Below are 17723 nucleotides of genomic sequence, written 5' to 3'. Positions count from 1 at the left end.
GCAGATGACCCAGTGCAGGTAAACTAGAACTCAGACTGGGCAGGCAGTGCTGTGAACTTAAAGGTTTCTATTACTCAGTGTCCTGCTATAAAAAAGCCTCTTCAAAAAATTGAGAGGAATAATTTGTTTTTCAACAACCAGACAACAGAAAATAGTAAGGTATCAAATTAGCAATGATGCAGGTGAAAATCAGAAAAGATACCAATGATGACACAACAGTTAAAGGGGTGGAAAATGGGCAAAGTTTCATAATCTGGAACTTCCATAACTTAAAATAAACAGCAGTCCTGTTTGAAAACTGCCATTTTTCTGCAGAGAGCAATACTCCATTCTGCTAATGTGCTTTTTACAGTATTTTACACCTTTTTCTCAGTAAATATATCTCTCAAGTGATCCGATCTACTCCTCAGTAAACAAAGTACAGTGAACTAAGGATGGATTTAAAATATTTCAACCTTGACTCTTCAGTATCCTTGATTTGTGGTTTAAAGTCAGACTCATTAAGGTTTATTGCATGTAGTCTGTTTTAGTTTAAAACACTAATTTATCTCTAATCAAGGATTTAAATATTGAACTGGCCAGACATCTAGGATGCACATTTAAAGTCTTGAATGTATGCCAAAATTCATTGCCAGGCCACAAGAATAGTGCTGGTGAGATCTAATAAAAAAAAATTTAAAAAAAAAAACAAAAAAAATTTTAAAAAAATAAATTTGATGTGTGGAATGCTTAATTATGCCTAAAAAAGGTCAGAACCCCACTTCCTTTTAATTTTCCTGTAAAGTTCTATTAGGTTTCCTTAAAACTACAAAATTCAGACTTCTATTTTATCCAGTATTTTTTTTAACCATCTCCTTTAGTCTGGAAAATATTGAAATTTAATATCACATTGCTGGAATTAAAATCTATCTTCCTAAAATTTAGCATTATTTAAATTTTTTAAATTTTGAAAATCACTACCATTAGAAACCAAAATATTATGCCTTTTGTCAACTTACTATTTTCCTGACCAATATTTAACCAATTTTCACTCTATTACCTAATTTGTCAAATTATCTACTGACAAAGAGCTGAGGAAATCAGTGTAGTGGTAGCTACTATATTGGTTTTTATCACCAACATAGATTTTATAGATCTTCATACCTACATCTTGAAAAGGACTTTTGCATAATAAATATAATTATCCTTTACAAAATAACATGTTCTGGAAAATCAACACAGTATAAGTGTTCTTCTATTATCACCCTAAGTTCTACATCCACCTTTCTACAAAATCTCCTTACAACTCCTGTAGCCCCAAAATCTGATGGGCATAAATATGCCAGTAAAACTGTGTAAAGACAGTAGGAGGAGACAAAAGAAGTCAAAAATTCCAGTTTTCAAAACTGATCCCACATTTTTCTCCTTCAGATTTGAAAGGAAAAAAACCCTTAAGTTTTCACTCACAGATACTCATGTTGTTCTTTAACAAACTCTTCATTCTTATGAATTGCTACATTTATTTTGAGGTTTCATCTTGCCTTAGGCTGCCATAATATTTTTTGTTGTTGTTCTGGATGGCTGAGGGGCAGCCTGTTTCTCATGCATGACAGTACATGCAGACACCCAAAGGACAATCCTGATTTAATCATGAGAGATTCATAGGAGTCTGAGGTTATTTAGGGCAGGATTCTGACTCTGAAGACCACCCACTACCACAGAGTTTTAATTTCTTGGCATGACCAGCAAATTTACTTTTACTATCAATCTAAACCCTTACTTTTCACTTACCTAAAGAAAAGCCCAATTGTAAACCAAAGTGGTGAATTCAAAGGTTAAGTACTATATGTACCTCTGCCAAACACTGAGACATCAGGAAAATGCATGCAAAATTACTGCATTTTTATGCCACAGATAATTGCCATAAACTGTTTATTTTAAGTTATGAAAGTGTTAAATTTTATATAATAAATTTTTCACCCCTGTTACTTGTTATGTCCTCATTGATGTTTCTGCTGAATTTCATCAGCATCAGTCTTCAGTTGATTCCTTGCTCTTCTCTGTTGACTGTCTGTCAGCAATCTCACAAATTCTTATTTCACTCAGGGCTTTGAAGAGCCTTCTTTACAGCAGGAACAAATTCTTATTTCACTCAGGACTTTGAAGAGCCTTCTTTATAGCATGACAGAACATTGTAACAGCATCACTGCACCTCAATCAACTGACAAGCGAGTGTGAACACACACTGCTTCTGCTGGAGCCTTTAGCAAAAATCACCATTGTTTCACACATTTTCATAAAAAATAGTTTAGAGAAAGTGACCCAAAGCAAATATACATAGCATAATGTTAAATTAGTTTAATTAATTAGTCACATGTAGCCAAATAAGTATAACACCATCCAGCTACTGCAATCCAAACACGGCAGCACAGTCACATTAGAGTCTACATGCAAACAGCAAGGATCTCCTGTAAGAGAGAACATCTCACAAAGAGCGAATGAGCCTTGTCACAGAAATGTTCCCAGCTGCTGAGGGCCCCAGTCTGGCTATGGTGCCAGCAAGTCTGGAGGAGCAGCCTGGCACCTGACCTCCATCATACTTTCGCCTCCCCCTTTGTTGCACCACGAAGTCAAAGGGCTGGTCTCCTAATGATCCAGATGGCCTTCTGGTGACACTGGGCTTGGCATCAAATGGGCAGCAGCAAGCTCGGCACACAGACCTGCCATTGTACTGGGAAAGACTAAAATGGGCTGCTGGCGGAAGCTTGGCCTGTTTTTGCACCCCTGATGACAGCCTGAAGTGCTGCCTGCCCACTGTTCCCTGGAATTGGCTATGAAATGACCTTTCACAGAAAAAAGGTTCCTGTCCCTAGATTATATGAAGCTGATATCTGATTGCCTCACTTGGGGAGGGGGAAGAAGAAGCAAATAAAGAGAAGAGGTGCACAGATTTATAAGGGCACTCCTTCTTTCTCCCCACAGCAGGCTGATGAAAGCATAGAGATGTTTTAGACCTTCCTTTTAACAGTATCAAAAGATAAAAGAAGAGTAAAAAAACATATTTAAATGGTTATACTAACTAGTACAGAGAGGTTTCAGTAACAGTGGGATTCTGGTATATTTTATTTCCTTCCAATATACATTTCCTTTCACACTAATAAAGCTTGGGCATTTTATTAGACATTGACAAAGCAGCGCTTATAAGTGGGAAGGATGGCTGCTTGAGAAAATTATGCAGGGAGGCGTACAAATTTTCACATCAAGTTATGTAGTGAAGCATAAGATTTTGGAGACAAAGGATGTATTTCTCCAGTTACCTGACCTGTCTTTTTCTTTTCAAAATGTGCACAAGTTAAAACAAAATACACCGAATAAGCAAACAAAGCAACCTTAAACTGCCATAAAGAACACAAAATCAACTAAAATGAGTAAGGCATATGCTTGTGCACTGGACTTCAGCTTCCAGATGAAAATGAAGATCCTGTAAAGTAAGATTTGAATTCCTTTCACATACAAAGAAAACTTTGTGTTTCAAATGTATAAAACAGGAGGGCAGCCTTCCCTCACAGAAGTTTAAAACACACTAAAAATCTTTTTGGACTTAAAACCTGAGGAAACAGAATAAATAACAGGAAGTCTATGCTGGCAAATGATTGCCTACCCTGAGAGTTTGAACATTTCAAGGTTTAGACTAGACAATTTCTATTCCTTTATAAGAAACTCTGCAGAAGTATCAAGGCCAACGCAGAATAATGATAACTTCCACTTCTAGTGGAAGGTGTTCCTGCCCACGGCAAGGAGTTTGGAACTTAAAGATCCTTAAGGTCCCTTCCAACCCAAGCCATTCTATGATTCTATCATAACTGACCTCACATTTGTCCTGGTTTTCACCAGATTGCAGAATGTGAACCAAATGTGAACCCTAAGAATCTTCCTGAGCAGCTACAAGTACTTGTAAAATGGAATCCAGAATGAATACACTGCTAATAGTATGCAGGCTGGGACTTACGAGTATTTCAATAATACCTATGTACAGGAGCATACATCCCTCTAAACAGCAGTGCTCATCTCTTACTTGGATGTTTCTGAAAACCTCCTGCTGCAAGTCTGCTGTCAACATCAAGAATCATGAACTTAGACAGCAATGAGAAAGGAATGAAGATTTCCACTGATCATTATTACATTTGCATTGTTAAAACGCCACCTACAAGAAATGGTTTGCAGGAAGACAGACAGCTTCAGAGGGCACCATTAGGTTTTTCCCTTCTCATGTCAGTTAGCAGAATGTAAACTTAGACATCAAAAAGGAGTTGCACCACAAATGTGTTAAAACAAGGGTCACATATGAGGTGGTAGAAGGCACAGGCGTGTCAGGAAAAGGAAAGGAAAAGCATTATTATCATGTACTTGGGATTGTATTTGCTCCCACCCAGACTACAAAAGTAGTGAACAATAAAAGTGAGAGGGCTGGAAAATTTTTCTGGACAACATTCCAACCAAAAAAACATCTTCACATAAGAAAGGGAAGGAAGGACATGGGAATTCTGGGATGGGAATTCTGCAGTTGTCAATCATTCTACTAACAGCTCTGCAGACTGTGCTCTCCACACAATTGTCCACAGCCAGATGTCCAAGACAGAGTTTTGGCAGAGAGGTATTTTGTGGATACAGACAAGCATCAACTTGAATAATGACAGACACAAGGAGCTCCTAAACTTTGTTAGGTACACAGAAATAAGCAAACATCTGATTCAAAAATGATGTACTTAATCTAAAACTGACAGCTGATTTGAGAGTTAGGTCTGGATATTGACCTTTTGTGGGAGAATTTGATTAAAAGTGCTGTCTAGAGTAGCATAGGGTTGTGAAGAACCAAACAGAAGCACTGGAAAATGTGTCATCATTTTAGAGATAAATGCGGCTCTAAACACAAACTTGGATTAAAAAAGTTACGATAATGTTCAGGAGATCAGTTTGTTTTCCTGGCCCAGCTGGCATCTAGTTGGAAATAAAATACAAGCTTTAGAACTGTTTATTTTTTAGTATGGACAGAATCATAAACAGCCTGTAGCCAGATTACAGGCACAAGCCTACTCCTAATGAAATCCATCCCTGCTCCCCCTCAGACATGTCAGAAAGCCAGTAAGTTTCTAAAGTGAGCAGCCACATAGGAACTTTATTATCAATTAAATTGGCTGACCATGCCATTTTGCCTCAATTGGCCAAGTCATACCAGCAGCATGCAATTACATACTGCTAAAAACACCAAAAAAATTTTGCTGATAGGTGTTCTCATATTTTGCTTTTTTATTTATTTTTTTTTTGAGGCATGGTAGCTGAGATTTACTGGTCTGTTAAACAACTAAATTTAGTCACTCCACATGTGAGGAGGAAATAAAATAAGCTGATAGTAAATTTAAAAATAATAGAAAATATGGGATCTCCAGATTATCTCTCTGTCACACGTTCTCTTCCCATATCCCCCATTCAGGGACCTTTTATCTGAATAACCTCAACTTGACTAATGGACAAGTATTATCCTTTCTAGATGAAGGGTGGGCAAAATTGTGGCTTCAACAGAACTCTCACATTTCCTCTTATAAAAAAAATAATGTAATATGTAATTTCAGAGAAATCAATATTTTTCAGCCCTCTGGCTTTGAAGAAGACACTGAAATACATAATTACACACTGTGGGCATCAGCAAATAACTGGCCAAAACCAAGTAACAGTAAAGTAGCAGTAAAGCACCACAGCAAGTTTAGGTATTGAAGGTATCCCCTTCATCTTTATGTCCTTGTTATGCACAGGTACACAAAGGTCTTCACGAAGGTCTGAGAGCGTGTCCTCCATGCTGGAGAAGAAGCTGTGCCAAATCTGCAAGAAGATGCATAAGGATTCTGCAGCTACTCATCATATGGGGCATCAGCTGTCTCCATATCTACACAAGAGACCTGGAAAAACATGCTGCTGACTTCTAAAGGCAATGAGCTACCTTTGAAATGCTTTTTCACTGCATCATGCCCTGAATTTTCTGCTCTTCCTAAAATGAGAGTTGTATTCATGCTAACAGATGGAAAACATCATCATCTAAACTTGGATCCATGCCGTGCTACCGGCTTTTACTAAATCCATGAATGTAGTTTAATTAGTTAAGTTTAAAACGTTTTTGTATAGTGGCCTGTGGATGAAAACCTTTCCCACATTACAGCGCAGAAAAACTCATACAGTGACATATCTTAGGGAAGTACCTGTAGAGCTCTGTGCTTAGCCCAGTGCCAGCATAGACCCAGGACTCTGGTCTGACATGCATGTGGATTTACAAGTAGGCGTTTCATGGTAAAAGCACCTTACAGTAAGTATGCCAAAAAAAATACAGAACCAGAACACCACCACCCCAAAAAAACCCCAGAACAAAATCAACAGAGAGAGCAGCTGAGAAAGAGATTCCATAACATGCAGGTCTGTCACAACAACAGAAAAAAGAATTATATAAATGAAAGAGATTGCATCAGAAAATCACAGGGAAGTCCCCAGCCCTGGAACTCAGAGACATTCTCATAGACAGAGTATCACATGCATATATGTCAGAGAATATCTGAAGAATCCAAGAATGGGCATTGAAAAAGGGGGCAGTTTCCCTTCAATAAGAGACAATCCCAATCAATGTATCATTAAAGAGATTACAGAACTAGAAGAGAGATGGGAACTACTAAATCCCAGACATGAAAATCCAACATTCAGCAATTCTCTGAGGCAACATTTTGGTGGTTGAACTGCACTGTGGGTCTACCATGGTACTATCATTCTATCACAGCTTTTATCCCAGCGTAGCACTATCATTCATATTCACAAAGCACTTTTCTTTGTCTCTCTGTCTCCATACTTTTGTTTTTCATGTGTAAATCTTTTTAGTGATATCCACAGTTATACTGATGAGCAAAAGATTTATCACAGAACACTTCAGCTCTCTCATCTCATGGGCTGTAATTTTTCAGACTGTGGGTCAGGGCCCTTTCCATTTCACTGAAACACCCAAGAGACTAGTTTATCTGCAATGTGAATTTCCCATACCTTTAGTAACTTCTACTCAAGAGAAGATGTAAACTACCATTCAAAACTGACTAGAGCTCCACCTGTTGAAAGACAGCTACAGTATTTTAGGCTTTTGGCTCTTCAACTCCCAGCTCTACTCCAGTGAATCCTTCCAAATCTGAAACAAGGGCAGAAAGGGTGCAAGTCACTTAAATACTGTTGTGGCTTCTTGCTACAGTGACAGAATTAAAATGACTCTGAGAAAACTACAACCATTCCTTTCTCAAATCAGCCTCACCTTGTCAGACACTAGCTTTTATTCTTTAACTGTTTGGCAGTTTAACTTCTGGCTTTTGAAGAGCTGAAGGCCTTTCCCAGTCTTGCCTGGAAATTGCTAATCTTTCTCTTTGGAATCCTTGAAGCAATGTCCTTAGGCTAAAATGTCAAGATAAGATTCTGTGTTATTGCCTATTCTCCTTTCCATTTTGCATCCATAGTCTGACATCCTTTAAAGCAGTTTCTGCTATCCTCATTACAATTTCCGAGAACTGGGGGGAGTAGAACTTTTCTTAAAAAGTAGAACAAAAGTAGAAGTTCAATTAATTGCAGATACTTTAAAAACTCTACTACTTTCAATATTCTGTGCTAACAGTACTATTAACTACTTCCTTCATCAATTAAGTGTTTGGGTTTGTTTTTTCAATCAAGCTTCTGCAGGATTATAGACATTATAACTTGCCACAAAAGTTTCAACATTCCTGAAATCCAAGCGTGACACTGGCTTTTCTTAACAATTTCCCATTTCCATTTTAGCAAAATGTTATGTAGCAGAGTTTTTAAGGATAACTTTTTAAAAAAAGAACCAAAAAAACAAAACAAAACAATTTATTAGGATTTGTTTTATTTCAATTGGCAAGAAAACATAAAGAAAACAATTACAACTGATTCAAAAAGTCTATTCACTTAACAAAACCAAGCATTAAAATAAAATTATTGTTCTGGTTTCAGCTGCTAAGAGCAATATAACTCATCATTCAGGATCAAACCACCAATGTCTACTTATAACAGGGTATGGTTATGTAAAATTAAGGCTGGCATTGCATTGTGCTCAGATACTTGAGGTTTGGATCCTTAACTATGAATTTCCTCCCTTTTATGATCTTAAGCCAGACAACAATGGCTATGTTTTAATCTTGCCTTTTGTAATTTTCTTGGTCTTTTCTTTCAAGTGTTTACATACAATGATACAACCCTGAGTGATGCCACAGAGTAGCACATCATAGAAATCTAGTGTTTACCACATATGCTATGATATCATTCAAGGTTGAACAATTTTTTTTTTCCTTGGAATGATGATGGATTCATTACAAAGAAGCGATTTTTTTTTTTTTTTTTATTGTCATTCACCCATGTCTGGATCAGAAGGCATGTTTATGATTAAAGGCTGTAATATTGTGATTCACCAAATTTATTCTAAATTATTTTCAAATGGAAAAAGAAAAAGATATCTGGAAAGAACCTTCAGCAGCATTACCAAGTCCCTTTGTTCTTATATTGTAAAGACTACATGACTGAATTCTGCACCAGATTCTCTTCAGTCATTGCAAACTGGTTTGACTTTACTACAGCCAACAAACAATAACAAGACATCATTTCATTAAATAAAGCAAATTTGCACAAGCTTATTGTCTCCTTAATCTAATATTTTCTTTTTTATTACAATACTGGCCATGCAAAATATAGGTGCATAAAAAAGACAATTATGAAGACGACAAAGAAAGTTAAACTCATCTGTTAGCAGTGAAAAAGGCTATAATAAAAAAAATGGTTTAGAACTTCACATTTTCCAAAGGAACTTGAACAAAACTACTGGTCTTTATTAAGCAACATAGAAGGGGGACTTCTCTTGCTGACTGGGCAGGAAAACCAACACTACTCCTTTCTTTAAGCAAACCTCCTTTCATTTCAGATGGTCAATGTGACAGGCTTCTAAAAACATAACTTTAAGTTATAAATATTAACATATTGTTAATTATAAATTAACAGTATTATAAAGATTTACCTGACGTTTTACCTTCCTATTAGACATATTGTATCTGATCCTCATTCTGCACTAAATATAAGTACATTACCTAGGGATTTAAGCTTCCTCAATTTTGTCAATGCCACTCAGTCTTACAGATTCAAAACTGTGATGCTGGTGCTGTTCAAGCATGCTCTCTCTCTATTTTATTTTCCAGCTAAAACTTTACTAACAGCTAAAAAAGCACCCACTGCAGAAAAGCAGATTAAAATAGCTTTCAATCAGTTCTGAAACTACAGTGTAAACAGTACCTTAACCTTCAAAATTTCTTTTAAGACTATACATTCTATAATATAACTAAGAATAGCACAACCAGTCTCCTTGCTTAGATTGTCATTCCTTTGTTTTGCAGACAGGTTAGTCTCTGGACAGTGCTGTTTCCACTCCAACAACATTTTTAAACAGAAGACAGAGGTGCCCATTTCTTAAACTTCTTTTTATGGCATGCACAGAGCAATTCAAAAGTATTGTTACCCAAGGAATACAGAACCTGTCATATGCTAGAGGTGCCCATGGTGTTAGTCTTCACAAAAAGGAGGTGAGGTGCAGTGTGTGCTTTCTGTTCTCCGCTTTCAGAAGTCTCCACTGTGATCTGCATGCATAAGTGTAACACTGGATTGGCATTCAGATCAGACACCATCCATAAATCCATGTTCCATTTTCACTGTGACTCTCAAATTCATTGTCACTACAGAGAACTACCTCATCTCTTGTTTTTACCTTGCTTGGCTTTTGCTTGGTTCCATTAATGTTGTTTGACCATGTGTAGGGTCCAAACAGATGTCATAATCTTGCATAATTTGACTATTGGAATAATCAGACAAAAAGTTTTTAAAACATTAAGAAATAAAAAGATGGCAAAAGAAGATGTCTAATCTTTAAATAATTTGGAAAAAAAAAACCAGGACCTAGACAACTGAATATATTTTTCTTGCTCATAAATGTCTGAAATAAAAGGGCAAATATCCAAGAGAGGAAAAATTAAAGAAAGAATAAATTATTTCTGCACAGATAATACATGCTGTCTTTAAATATATAATGCTGGAGGAATAGGATAGGGTATAAAATAATCCACATAAGTAACCCCTCCTGTATTCACATTCTTGATGTATAAACAGACAGATTAATTTCACATTACACCTTGCTTTCCAATACACAGAAGAAAACAGTAATACAGATTTGCTTTTCTTAATGCATAATAGAATTATTGTGCAATGTGAAATGCAATCTTTCTGTTTCTTTCAGTAACTATTTATGTAGGAAGCTAAATGTAGTGTTAAAATAAAGTGTGCTTTCTCTCTACAGAAGTGTAACATAAAGCCTTAAGAAAGATAAGGCCCCACAGGCTTGTTGACCAGCTCTGGAGATACAATATTTCCAGGATGGAGAATATCACTAGTCATAGAGCCTCACATAATCTCACTATTTTATATCTCACTAATCTTCCTGGAAAAACTAAAAAAAAAACAAACAAACAAATTTTTAGTCAACCTTTCAAGCTACATTACACAAAAGATGTTTAAAAAATGGCTGATGAACAGCTATGCAAAAGAGTTCTAATAATTCTAATCTAGCACAGCTTCTCTCATCTGCTTCAGGAAAAACTTTGTACAGTTTGTTGTTTTGTTTTTTTTTAAAGAAGCACAACTAACAGTTTATGTGGTAATCCAAATTGGCAGAAAATCTAGAATTATTTCTTTTTATTAAGATAAATGGAGCTACAAACCCTTGGTGGTCAAGACAAGAAAAATTTAGAGGAAAGCTCATTTCAAAATTCTTTTAAAATCTGTTTCTGTTAATGCTTTTAGATATTGTACAAGAATATACATAATTATTAAAAGAAGATTTCCATAATTATCTAAAGAAATTAGCCATATACCTAGAATGGTATTAATTAATTAAAGGTCTCATTAGACTTAATGTTTCTTTCTTGAAAAGAATATCTGGTTCTTGTTTAAACTTTGAATCTCTGTTCTTTTGGTGTAGGTACTGTTATCCATATACAGAAGGAGCCTCTGGCACTGCCACATTATAAACCAGCAATACCATTGAAAACACACCTGATCACTTTCTTGTATTCCTTTGGTTTTCCTTGTTTTGTTTTTCCTCAGAAGCTAAAGAAGCTATCTATATCCTAACACTTTGTTTCTATCAACAGCTTAAGAAACAAGTCCAAGACATTCCAGGCAGCAGAGCTATGGCAGATCTATGCAAGCAATTTTTCTGGTGGAGCGAGAGTCTACAGTGTAAGAAAAGCTATTTTGCTGGTATGGTTTATTTGAGTTCCTGAGACATCTATATACCGGGAAAGCAGCCCCACTTTCCTGTTTCCAGTGCAGCTTCTGCCAGTGTGGCTGTGTCAGTTGAACTCTGATTTTCCCACACATCTAACCAACAGGACTCTGCCATTGACACTTTAAAGTATAGCCAAGCTTAGCTTGTGAAGCCATTACAAGGATCATCTTTTTCCATGTCTGCATGTGATATGATTTTGTGTGAGATGGAAAGGTTATTAAAAATTTGTCAACCCAAATGTCCTGTTTGTCAGCTGGAGGAAAACACCACAAAAGATACACAGAACAATGCTTAAAAGAAAATGTTGCTGTATTTTCATCATATGAAGGAGGATTAGGAGGTGGGCAGTATTTTTTTTTTTTAATTACCAGTGTCTTGCTTGTATTAATTACAAGAAACATTTGAGTCAACTGTTCCTGGCTTTGATTAATTTCATGATTCAAATTATCCTGAATTTACAACACATTTGTGTATGCATGTTTCATATTGGGACAGTTTTAATCTTAGTAAAGATTAAGAGCTCCCGTCTGCTACATTTGATTGCTTTCTGTTGTATTTTGTTCTCATATAATAACTACCCTTCATGATTCAAAAGGCATATAAATTTGATCTATAGCCAAAAATTTAAAAAATAGGGGATGTGACTTGGAGCAGGATTTTCTGATCCTCTTTATTCATGATGGAAGTACCAGCCAGCTTTGAGGCCACTAAATTTTACATGTGCATGAACCTTGGTGGAAAAATTTTCTGAATGCTTTTTCTCCTAGGAAAAGGATATGGAGGATATGGAAGAAGTGTCAGTTGCTTGACATAGAATAAAACTGTTTTATGCAGCTGCAGTCTGCAATGAACATGATGAGAGGACAGAGACTCAATCTGTGCCAGGGGACATGAGGAGTGATCAGGCTGCCCAGGGAGCTGGTGGAGTCACTGTCCCTGGAGGTGTTTAAGGAAACACAGGATGTGGCACTTACTGCCATGGTCTAATTGACAAGGTGGTGTTTGGTCACAGGTTGGACTCAATGATCTCAGAGGTCTTTTCCAACCTAATTGATTCTGTGATTCTGAATATGGAAAGTCACAAACGAGCAAAAGTGAGTAGAGAAATTTGCCTAAGTGCATGAACCTTTCCTCTGTATAATTCCATTGGTTTCACAGACATACTGCTTCCATGGTTCCCAGCAACAATGTTACAAAATAGTCTCATGATTGTACTTCAAGAGAAAGGCAGGCCTTCTTTTAAGCTAGTTCTTTTATCACTGAAGAAAATCCAGTAGTAAATTGAATGAAATGAAACCTGTCAGGATAAAATATTACAGTTCTTAAATAAACAAAAGCCTAGACATACAAACTGGAGTTTGAAACACTCTTTACACATTCTTTTCTCATTATTTGCTCTGAAAAACAAGTCAGTTCATTCACTATGGGTCAGATGTCCAGTAACTCACACAATCAGCACATAATACGACTCATAAGCAAGACCCAGAACTGCCAAAGAAGACATCTCATGTCTGAAGTTTTCTTCAGATTCATAGATTATCAACAAATTTTCATGATAAATACATGCATTTTTGTACAGCTGTCAAAACTTTTGTGAAGACTCAAATGCTTTTTGAAATGTAATTCGACTAGTGGATCAAATTATTATCAAATTACTCACCATCTTAACAAAAGTTTACCTGTCACATTTAATAATGAACTAGGTTTTATACACACATTTCACCAATCACAAAATATCAACATCATTTTATAAACTTCTTTCTGAATTATGAAACACTATGACTGTAACTTCAGCATGGACTGGAAACATATATGCATACTCTTCCCATGAGGCTGAAAAGAGTTATTATGAATGATTTCACCACTGTATACTTTCCTCCTGGTAGAAAATAAAGCTGGCTCTGAGATTAAAAAGTCAGACTTGATTGCCTGTCTAAATCAATTTAATCAGGACTGTGACAATGGCATTCCTACTTCAGATGAAATTATTTGTTTATGAGTTGTATTTAGAGGTTTACCTGACTATTGAGAACACAAACACGTAACAAGATGGATTTAAAGAAAAGCATATTTATAAAAGCAGTTTAAAATCTAGTGCAATAGTCACTCCTTTCCACCACCAAAAGTGTGAGCTCTACTGTTTTCTAAGAATTGCAGAGAAAGGACTTAGCAGCATTTTCAGTGTACAGAACTATGCTATGGTATTATGTGGAAGCAGATCCAAGGGCCTGGACAACCCCCCTGCAGTCCTTGGGATTTTACAGTGCAGTGATATAATGTTCTCCCACAAAATATTACTCTCTGAAGAGCCTGATAAATGTTTATCTTGGGCTCTCTTCCCTTCCTGTTTAAACAGTATAGTTTCTATACTCTTCAATAATTTTTCTGGTTTAAATTTAACATTTTCATATCCAACCTTCCAACATTTCTATGCTTTTGAAATTCATTCTGTTGTCTGCTGTAACTACAAAAATATGACTAGACAACATTGCTGGCTTGACTGTTAACAAATCCAGCTGTTCCTAAAACATCTGGGTCATACAACTCTGTCAGATTAATTCGGAGTTCAGGTTCACATTTTATTTCATCTTGCAATACAGCATCATTAATAAATTGTGCCAGGCTGCACAGTCTGAATGAAGTCTATAGGCATTTATTTTCAAATTGGCAGGTCTTACTTTATGGCAAAAACAGAAAGTACTTTGGACCTGATTAGCATAAGAGATTTGATAATCAGGTTGCCTTGGCAGGAACAAACAGAGCTTTGAGATTGCAAGAAGATTGGATCTGTCTGGTGACAGAGAAAATTTAATCAAGTAGAAAAGATGTTGCAAAAATGTGTAAGTTTGTATGTTTGTATGATGTTTCACTCAATCATTGTAGTAACAAATTACTAGCCTTCCTAGAATGGTATATAAGCTTATGTAGCCCACAGTAAATTCGGATTCTGATCACCACTCAGTTCTCCCTGTCTCTCTCTATCGCCAATATTACTTTATTTGTGAGAGTACAAAACTTGCATGGAATTCTTTAATTTGAAACAGAAGTGCTTTAATGATGTTAGGATCTTCCACATCTTTGCATTTCCCACCAGGTCAGCAGCTGAAGGCCTTGCACTTTTGTACAAAATCTAATAAAATTATGGAAAATGACAGCAAAGAGAAAATTAATGCATCTTTAATATAGTTCAAGGCATGATGGAGTCCAAATGGGAAAAAAGAAAATAGGAAAATAGATGTAAAAAAATGGGCAGACTATGAGAAACAGGAAGTCTACTGGAAATAATAAAGTATATTGGGAAAAATTGAACAAGCCACACAGAGAGAAGAGATAACTGCTTTGAGAACAGTAATTGCTCAGGCTGAAATTTGACACAGTCACTCCTAGCTGGTTGAAAAGTTGATGTCCAATCTGATGTCTCCAGAGGAAAGCCTGCGGTGTTCTCACCTCAGACCCTAGAATATAGTAGTCCTCTACATAAAAACATACAGAGTTCAGAAGATTGGACATTCCTGTTCAGGGAAGTATAGGACTTAAGCTGTTTGGGAACTGTCACCTCCATATGAGTGCACCTTGTTGAGCCCCAGTGAATCAACAACTTATAGAGAAGCTCTAGAGGCGGTCAGTATATTTTTTTTTAAATGTACTCATGCTTTCAAAATCTACCTTCCTTGTTTTTCATAAATGTTTACCACAAGTATTCAGAAACTGGATCCATACTACTACAGTTTTATACTTATTCTGTTTGAAATACACTAAACTATACTAGACAAATTGGTTGCACTTATAAAATAGTATTTAAACTGAAAAGAAAAAAAAATACATTTGAACACACTATGACAAAGGATACATTTTAGGCAAAACTGAAATTAAAAGTTGCAGTAGTTTAAAACATTTGTCATTTTTACTTTTTCAGAGTTAAATGTTTTCCTTTTGAAACAAACTTCCATTTCAATTTAATTCATATGTCAAAATATACTAGGTAACAGAAAAAGTAGAATCAAAGAGAAATATTACTTCAGTAGTGTTAGCTTGTGAAAAATAGGTTGCAATTCTCTTCTCTCTCCTCCACCATGCTTCCCTACCTGCTGTTTAAAGCTGTTGGGCTCTGTCTCATACAACCTGCAGCATTACATCCTGCAGCCTTTTCTCAGAGCTGAGGCACAGAAGGCCTGCAGTATTCACCTCTGCTACACTAATGGCTTTCACACCACTGCAAACTGAGCCAAGATGCACAACAAAATCACAGCTATGCTGGTGCAGGGGTTTGGCTCACACCTCAGGTAAGTCCTGATCTTTATTGTCCCCTTTTTTACAAAGGGCTGGAGTCACATTCTTATTTCCCATTTGCTCCCTATAAATTCTCCATTCAAAAATGTGTGACTGAAGCATTGTCATGGAAACAGTAAAGGCTAAAACTTTACTTTAAAAACAATCTTGTAGAGTTTTGGGCAGTTTTTCTCAGACCACAGCTGCTATATGTTTTCAAGCAGAGCCATAGCAGATATCACTGTTTCAAGAGAACAACATGAATGGTGACCCTCTTTATACTCCAGAAGGGTGTGAAGACTGGGGTCTTTCTGCTTCTTTCCCCCATTTGTTCAGTACTCCTGCCTGCTCCTCACTACTCTTTTGCTGGCACACATAGTTTTGCTGCCTTTGCCATTCAGCACCAGCTTATAAAACATTACTTTAAACAGCCACTGCTGCCCGCCTTGCCCTCCCTATGAAATTGTATGACCACAAAAATGACAGGGATGCTCTGCAGTGAATTTCCCTTCTCCTGCATTTCCAACTGATAATGGAACTGAAGAGAGGGGAACATTTTATTTATATGAATCTCTGATCATGGGATCATTGGGTAAGTCAGTTGTAAGAAACTTCAGAAAGTCTCCACCCTATCCTCTGGCTGGGTCACCAATGAGATCAGAATGGGTGGCTTGGGGGTTTATTCAACCAGTTTTTGAAAGACTGCAAGGATGGAGGCTGCAAGACTTCTCCAGACAATTTGTATCACTGACAATCCTCATGGTTAAAATATGATTGTATTTGAATATCCTCCTACTGAAACATACTCTTGGGCCAAGCAATCCTCATAATAAGCATAAGGAACATATATTTATTATTTAAATATTGACCTTACCAAATGAGATGCAGTGCTGCTTAATGGAGAAAAACAAAGTAAACTGGTGACTTTTTGGGTACTTCTAATCAGACTTTTGCTACCTGGTGGCTGACAATTTACTTAACTTCTGTCTCAGCTTCCTCATTTACATAGAATATATAATGAGTCGACTAACTGTAGAACCTTTTGATGTAGATAGAAAATGATAGGAAAAAGGGTAACTTTGATAATGATGATTACTATATTGATATAAGTAATTACTATTGTTAAAGCAAAATATTAAACTATACATATATACATATGTGTGTGTCTATGTTTATATGCATACACATTTAGTTCCTAACATAGCTATAACCATCCTATCAGTAACTGCTTCTGAATTAACCTCATCCAGATAGGTAATATCTAAATAATATGTATGAATATGAATACAAATATATACATATACATACACAAATAAATATATATAAAAAACTACACAAAAATCATTCTGCTTTGTGTATGCGTATGCATCTCCTCACTTAACTTCAAACTGTGATGGTCCTAACAAAAATGTTACCCTTCCATAAGACAAATCAAATTTCTTTACATTTTACACCCTCAGGGGAAGAAAAAATCTATAATTCTTGTTATTATTTTGTTTCCAAGGCCACTGAAAATACAAGAACTGAGCAGTTTGATCAGAATTCCACAGCACTACTCCACCCCTATGACAGTGTATGTTGAATAATCTTCTGCTCTTACCCCCTTGGAAGACCTTCCTGAGCAGATTGTAAAATATCACAAAGGCTTAGCAAACCAAGCCTTCAGAAGGGTGACAGATAAAGCTTTTTAATCTATAAGGGGCTAAACAGAGGATGATCTGAAGAAAAAAATTGTTACTTTGCAGCTTTTACAGAAATCATCTTCTTCCTAAACCAGGTTACAATAGGAAGCCAAACAAAGCAGACAGATTATTAAGAGACAGAAGAGTGCAGATGAAACCCTACTTCAACAAGCAGCACAGAATCACAGTACAAGTTGTTAATAGAGGTCATGTTAAGACTGTTCCTCACTTAAAAGCATTGCTTTATAAGGTTACCACTGAAAGTGCACTTGTACATTCTGGCTCCAAGATCTACTCAAGTACATGGTACAGATTTCTTGCCAACTTCGCTACACAGCTCTTATTATAGAACAAAAATACCACACCTATAATCAACAAAT

General features: G+C 36.3%; 1 protein-coding gene across 4 annotated transcripts in view; it reads right to left on the bottom strand.

Annotated features, from left to right (window-relative positions):
- The window catches only part of SUGCT (succinyl-CoA:glutarate-CoA transferase), a 317421-nt gene that overhangs the window by 208824 nt on the left and 90874 nt on the right, over positions 1-17723 (bottom strand). The window lies entirely within an intron of this gene.

Source organism: Pseudopodoces humilis, chromosome 1, assembly GCF_049639895.1.
Source record: "Pseudopodoces humilis isolate 2021_Gansu_Grassland_sample_001 chromosome 1, ASM4963989v1, whole genome shotgun sequence".
Classification (NCBI taxonomy): Eukaryota; Metazoa; Chordata; class Aves; order Passeriformes; family Paridae; genus Pseudopodoces; species Pseudopodoces humilis.
The sequence above is the reverse complement of the archived record's forward strand: the minus strand, read 5'-3'. Positions and strand labels throughout refer to the sequence as shown.